The following is a 7362-nucleotide window of genomic DNA, read 5'->3' as shown; positions in this document are numbered from 1 at the left end:
AACCACTAATGTAGGTGGGGAAAAAAACCATCCAAAATATTCTGATTAAGAGCATTGCTGATGAAATTATATACAATAGGCTCCTTTGCAGCAGGAGAAAAGAGGCACAAAGGACTTGGCAAGATTGCGTGCTTCACATACTCAAACACACACGCACACACACTTGCTTTCCTTCATCCATTAACAGCAGGGTTGGGAGGGAGAGGGTGAGAACTAGGGGTGAGGTGTGGCTGAGGAGGGGTGAGGCAGTCCTCATTATTTGGGCTGCGCTGCAGTGAAAAGCACTGGGATTGCTTTCATTACTGAGCCAAATGAAATAGCAGAGGCTGATTACCCGCGTGACGGAGAGAGGAGACGAGCTGGATCACCCTGTTTTGGGGAGAAAGAGTGAAGGGGGGAAAAAAATGGGAGGGAGGGAGATGAAGAAAGTGAGGAGGAGCAGGAGGGATGGGAGGGAGACGCAGCCTGGCTGTACTTCCCCAATAAGACTCCAAACAAGTGTGCGCGTGGGTGTTTGTGAGTCTAAGAGTGAGACGGTGACATTAAGGGGAGGGGGGGCTGCTTCAGTCCCATTTTTCAAACAAGCCTCCCTGGGGAGGAATATGAATAATAACGACAGCGGCAATGCAGCATGTAAAAATCAAACAAATATTCCCACATTTTTCTGGCTTTTGTCTAGCGCTTAGCCGCTCTCTGCTTTGAAGGGTGTTTCTATGCGAATTTTATTTTGTTTTTATCAGACAGAAGCTTGCCTACTGTTAAGCTATATTTTTATGAGCACAGTTGTGAAGGTTGGAAGAAACTGCTCCATCCCTTCAGCAATATCCAATAATTCTCTGTGTGTAAACGGAAAAATGTGTGTCTTCCACTGTGTCTGTCTGTGTATGTGTTCATGTGTGCGTATGCGCGAGCGGCTGTCATATCAGAATCAGAATGTGTGTAATGTCAGATGTGGTGGGTGTCGACGATTATGCGGTGACGGCAGCTGTTAATCCATCAGATAAGCTTGGAGGAATGAACACCTGTGATCACCTCAGAGCCAGACAGCATTTTAGGGAACCACATAACGTATACACACACATCCATGACATACAAGTACCCTGCGAGAAGAAGTATTCAATACATAAATGGCTTTCTTACAGAGTTGTAAATAATAAAATGAACCTTTAGTTCAGTTAAGATACCTTTGTTCCAGGGTCAAAGTCTTGCTGTTGTAGTTTTGTGCCTATGTCAAAGTGTCACCAGGGAAGAGGTCTTCAAAATCAGTGACAGACAAAGACATTTTAACTTGAATCTGTTAATTGCGTTTCCATAGTATCTTTTATCACACAGACACACACAAACATGTCACCTGATTGCATCATTAAGGGATGCTCTCAGGTTCACTATCACAGGAGGCGTTAGACAACTTTTTTACACAACCTGAGTAGCGACATTTAAATTGGATTCCCATTTTAACATTGTCCTCCAAAGCTCCTATACAGTGTTTAAATGCACAAAACCAAGTCTTTGTAAAAGCCTGATTGTGAAAAGAACACAAAGATGTAAATATTTTGGTTATTTTACGAGACATTTCGGTGGGGACTAGGTGACCCATCTGAATATTACAGCATTTAAACCAGGACCTGATGACAGACTCAGACATCTGTTGTGTTTAATGAATGTTAGGTAGAAATATTTATTCCATCTCCAACCCCAAGTTGCCTTGGGCTTTAACATTTATGAGATGCACACTCTGGATCTTCAGCCTCAGTTTCTCTTTCGCACAATATTGCACAGAAACCTCCAGGCTGTTTGCATATACAGAGGCAGGGAATTAGCCAGCTGTGCACACAAACTCAATGCCACAAGTGAGGGACGGGACATGCATGTCAGACTAAGAGGCCGCCATCCTCCCTCTCACTTAAACCCCTATTCCAGACATGTTAATCCCTACAGTTGTGGCAGGCAGGCGTACAAGAGATAAATTGGAGGTCAGTGTGAGCAGGTGTGTGTTTGCCATCAGAGCCTGCCAGAAGACTGCAATCAGAGAAGGCTGGGTGAGGGAAGCAGCTGCTGTTTTGGGGGTTTTGAGAGGGAAGGAATTTTGAAGAGATTGCTTACCCACTCCTGCCACCTATCTGTTCAGCTGGCACCGAATGGCTGGTTGCTCAGACTGATGAAAACATGACGTGTGTTCATTTAATCAGGTACTGTATTTAATTTCTCTTTTGCAAGAGAGACCCGAGTACTACAAAATAGAACAAAGATGAGCTTGTTTAACACACCACACACAATCATACTCAGGTTTAAAATGCACACTCACTGGCCATGGAGTTCTGGTGACTGTGCAGGACATTTGAGATAATTTGAGCTTTGTGACAGCCATCAGAACAAGAGTACACTGTGGTCAAAAAGGGCCAGCAACAATAATCAGGTAGGCTGTGGTATTTAAACAATGCTCATTTTGGTACTAAGAGGCTCAAAATATTCTGGGAAAATAACCCCCACACAATTACATCACCACCTCCAACCTAAACTGCTGCCACGATGGAGCCATTCAGCTTGTTCATGCCAAATTCTGACTCTACCATCCATATGTTGCAATTAAAATCAAGACTCATCAGACCAGGCAACATGTTTCCGTCTGAACTGTAGTCTGAGTTTCTCATTCTCAGCTGACAGGAATGACACACAGTGTGGTCCACACTGTAGTCCAGTTGCTTCATTTTTCCATTTGTGCTACATTCAGAGATGATCTTTTGTCTACTTTGGTTGTAACAAGTGGTTATTTGAGTTACTGTTGTCTTCGGATCAGCTCAAAGCAGTCTGGCCATTCTTCTTTGATCTCTCGAGCACTGCCACTCACTGGATATTTTCTCTTTTATGGACCATTCCCTGTAAACCCTGGAGATGGTTTGTGGGAAAATCCCGGCAGAAATATTCGTACCAGCCAGTCGGGCACAAACAACCACGGCACATTAAAACTCACTTAAATCTCTTCCCCATTCGGATCCTCTAAAGTTCAGCAGGTCGTCTTGACCATAAACGCATTAAGTTGTTGCCATGTGATTGGGTGATTCGATATTTGTGTTTACGGGCAGTTAAACTGGTATACCTAATTATGTGGCCGGTGAAATATTAAATTCCATTTATGTGGCGCAATGCATTAGACTTCAGACTTTCTAGGTGTGGTATTTGTGTGGTGTCATGACAGATAAACTGATAAACTGGAGATATGATGTCCTCCTTCAGCTTTTCTGGGAGACATTAAAATATTACTTTAAAAAAAATCTCCGGTTTTTGTTGCCTGCATGTCGTGTAGTTTGGGTGATGAAAACAATATTAACTCCTGCAAACAGACACAGAGCACAGATGAAAAATACTTCAGACTGTTTTTGGACAGCTGATCATGACAGAATAAAATATTTCCACTATCAAGCGCAGACATGATGGCTAGGAATAAAGATAAAAATAGATGAAAACAGAGTCTCTATTCTCATATGAAAAATATGTGTGTGTTTGTGTGCGTATATGTATATATATATATATGTATTTTTTTGGTAAACCACTAAGTAAGTCTCAGCATTTAATCAGACATAAATAAGTCATTAGGTAATTTCTCTAGCAAATATGACTGTTTATGTGAAAATGCGCTGTTTACTTTGTCTCTGTTTTTTACCATTCACACTGTATTAAGCCAATAGGCTGTTTAAAACCATCTAAGCAGGCTTTGTAAAATGGAGATGAGAATTTTTCTGTTATTTTCACACAGTTTGTAGAAGGATTAGTACATTAATCAAAAATCATTTAAGAGCGAATAATTAGTCGCAGCCCTATAAGCCACAGAACTGGCTCTGTGCTCATGTTTGATCAGATATTGTCTCATGGTTGTCCAGTATATTAAGATGTTTTTGTTGATGCTGAGATACAAAAAGTAAAAAAGAAAAAATGACTTGGCTGAGATGATTAAAAAAAAGGCTGTCAAATTCAACTATTCTGCTTTCATTCTACTTGATCAGCACTAGACAGGAGAATTAATGGCAATGGGGTGCTGAGGGGAATGCTGGGAGGAGTGTCCACCAATCCAAATCTCAGCAAGCTCCTCCAGATATCCTCCTGCAAAGTGACCTTTGCCTCGGCTCCCTCGGCCTCATCCCACCTGCTCCCTAGATAAAGCCCTGTGATCCTGGGGGGCTTATCACCAAAGTCTGCTTGAGTCTTTGCTCTCTTTGTTCCACGTGTAATTACACTGTATTGAATTGGGGAGCAATGGAGGTGAAGGTAGGGGAGGAGAATCATCACACACCAGATGAATGATTCCCTCCTCTGGTGAGAGTGGTACAACTCGGCTGCAGAGTAGGGAATGGCTTCAACTCGGGGGCTCCCAGCGTGAGTGGCCGCCTCAAATGGGACCCCTCGCAGCTCTCGGCCTGGCTCCACTCCACCTCCAAGCTACATCAAAAAGGGACTTGAGAATGACAGAAGTGCTTCATACTGGCACATTCAGTGACTGGACCAGATGGAGTCTTTGTTCTTTCTCTGAAACACGCGGCGTGCACACGTCTGTGCACAAAAACGGGATGTGTGCAAATGCACGCACACGCATGCACACTTCCTCAGCACACAGCAGTATAAAGCCAGGATTGTGATGATGGGAGGGGGTGTGATTCTCTTGTCCTCCGTTGTGTTCACATTAGTCATATGCAAATAAGCATTGTGCACGGAGAATAACACAAATCCACCATGTCTAAATCCTTAAAGAACACTAGTCATGGCTATTTAGTTAACATGATTTATTAAGGTGATTGACCTAGTTAGCACACAGACCATTTACGGTGTTTGCTTCAGGTACAGGAGAAATTGAATCTGTTATAGCTTGGATTTGAAGAACAGGATTATTATAAAAAAAAAACATTTATTCACTTTTCTACTTTATGTCTTCACAGTCCCCGAATTAAGGCCCCTGGGCTAAAGTCATTTTCTTTATCTGGGCATAGATGTGGGGCAAAGAAAGAAGGCTTGTGGATTAGAAAATGATGCCGACATGTGCAACATTATGTCTTTCATTTCCACCTTTATAGAATGGCTTTTTCTCTCTTGAAAAATAATAACTGATGTCTGCTTCTGTGTTTGTTAAGAAGGTTTTGTACAAAAATCCTTATCAGTGGCAGTAAGTGATGTTAGGAAACCACAGCTGACATATAATGTAAGTTATTATAGGTTTATATTATTATAAGTTTGCCAGCACATCTCCAACACTGTAAATAAAGCAGGTTATTTCAAGAAAATGCACTTGGGTCAACCAAGAACTGTCTGTCATTTCAAGACAGACTGACATCTTTTCATGACTTGCTTCTAATACGTTGATCCAAATACAAGGTCAGAATGAAAAAAGGGCTTCTAAAATCAGCTGGAAACTGTAATTCACTGTACTTTCTTAACTGCTCACAGTACATACTACACACTTCCTTAAATAACATTTCAGCCAACACCACTACAGTTAAAAGAAAATCTTAGGTTACATTTGTAGTAATTTGTAAATGTCAGTGTAGCTCTGTTCTGGGACCTCCCCACCGTTTTTCATAAAGCATCATGAAAAACATAAGGAGCTCACCTCCCCACTCTGGAGGCAGCTGCAGGAGTGAGATCACTAGCAAAATCCCAGCATAGAACTGAGCAGTAAAAGGGGTGGAATACAGGTGGGTTGCAAAGTGGCTTGCAAAGTGGCTTGCAAAGCTACCACAGCTCTGGGCAGGTTAAGTCTCCATGGACTGTTTCGCTGAGATTTGCCGAGTGGAATGTCTCAAACAGCTTCAGCTGAGCCATCACCTGGTGCTTGGTGACACTGAGATCAGCTGATCTGCACAGTTTGCAGCTGATCTTCGCTTTGTTGCCTTTTGTGAGCTGTTAAATATTTTGGTCCCTGTAAAAATCCCACATTGTTGTAATCTTGACCACCGTGATTGTGTTACTTCTATTTTTGACAATTCTGCCTATGATTTTTTTCCAAGTTATTTATTTATTCCTTGTTTTTCATTGTATTGTCTGTATTTTGGAGTAGCAGTCCATCTTGCTGTCGCATTAGGGTATTTGTACATAATAGTGCCACAATATTTAGTTTTCTTTTTTTTTGCCATGACATTAAAAGATTTATCTCAAACTCCAAACTTTATATTAAGTGGGAGATGAAGAATAATCATTAATCAGCTTTAATTTAACGTGTTTTAAATATCGCTGGATCCCCTTGGTGAAATTTCTGAGAGTGAAATTTTCTATTATTCTGTATGTTGCTTATTTTTATGGATTTTTATTTATCTTCTTTTCTTTGCAAACCTATTTTCAAACCAAAAAAAGAAAGATTTAACAGAACTAAAATAAGGATGTGATTTAATAAAGCAATGGTGAGGATGAAGCGGAGATTGGGTTAACTGCTTCAGGAAACACAGGATAGACTGTCTATAAATCACACTACACAGCTCAACGTTTGGACATTTTCCAGTGTTCCACGTGGCATAAGGCCACGATCATCCCCAGCTAATTCAGAAAAGAACGTGTTCAGACATTTCTGACAGGAAGCAGTCAGTGACCTTTAAGCTGGAAATGTTCGGCCGGTATTGCGTCCTCGCTGTCTCTCTTCATCAGAACTGGAAGTGCAGAGCCGAGACACATCCTTTAGCTGAGGCAAGTATAAAATGCCACTCTGACAGCACCTGTCTGGTCTCGCAGTGCAGTAAAAAGATCAAACTCTGCTCATTTGTTAGCTCAGTGTAAAAGTACCGTTAGTGCAGCAGTATTTTAGGACAAAAACAAACAAATTCTTCCCTTGTCTTTAGTTATCAACGTCTAGAAAATACATTTTACACCTTGTGCTGCTTACACATCTGATTATAATCCGTTATACTCTGCCAATCAAATCATTTACACAGGTATCACTCTTTTTGTCAAAGAAACCCCCTAAATGATTTCCCCAGAATTCATACAACACCTGGACTGTTTTTCCACAGTAGCCATAAGTAGTACGGCTTTTATCGGTAAGTGACCTCACTGACTGGAAAGATCTACTCATAATAAGGATGAAGAATTTTTTTGCATTATTCATCAGCGTCTGAACCATGTCTGCATGTGTAGGCGTGTAAGATAGCAGGAATGTGCTCCCATTAGAGTATTAAATGAGTGCAGCAGGTTAAATCTGATGACATTTCTCCTCTCCTCTGTGAAAAGCAATTAATAAACCAACGGCAAATTATACCGCACATTAATAAATGTGTGGAATTCACGGCTTAGGCTTCAATAAGGATCTTATGAAGGATTGATAGTAGTAGAATCTGCCATTCATTTGGCAAAAGGTTATTATCATCGGGTTTTATGACTATTCTTTAG

Source organism: Oreochromis aureus, linkage group 23, assembly GCF_013358895.1.
Source record: "Oreochromis aureus strain Israel breed Guangdong linkage group 23, ZZ_aureus, whole genome shotgun sequence".
Classification (NCBI taxonomy): Eukaryota; Metazoa; Chordata; class Actinopteri; order Cichliformes; family Cichlidae; genus Oreochromis; species Oreochromis aureus.
The sequence above is the reverse complement of the archived record's forward strand: the minus strand, read 5'-3'. Positions refer to the sequence as shown.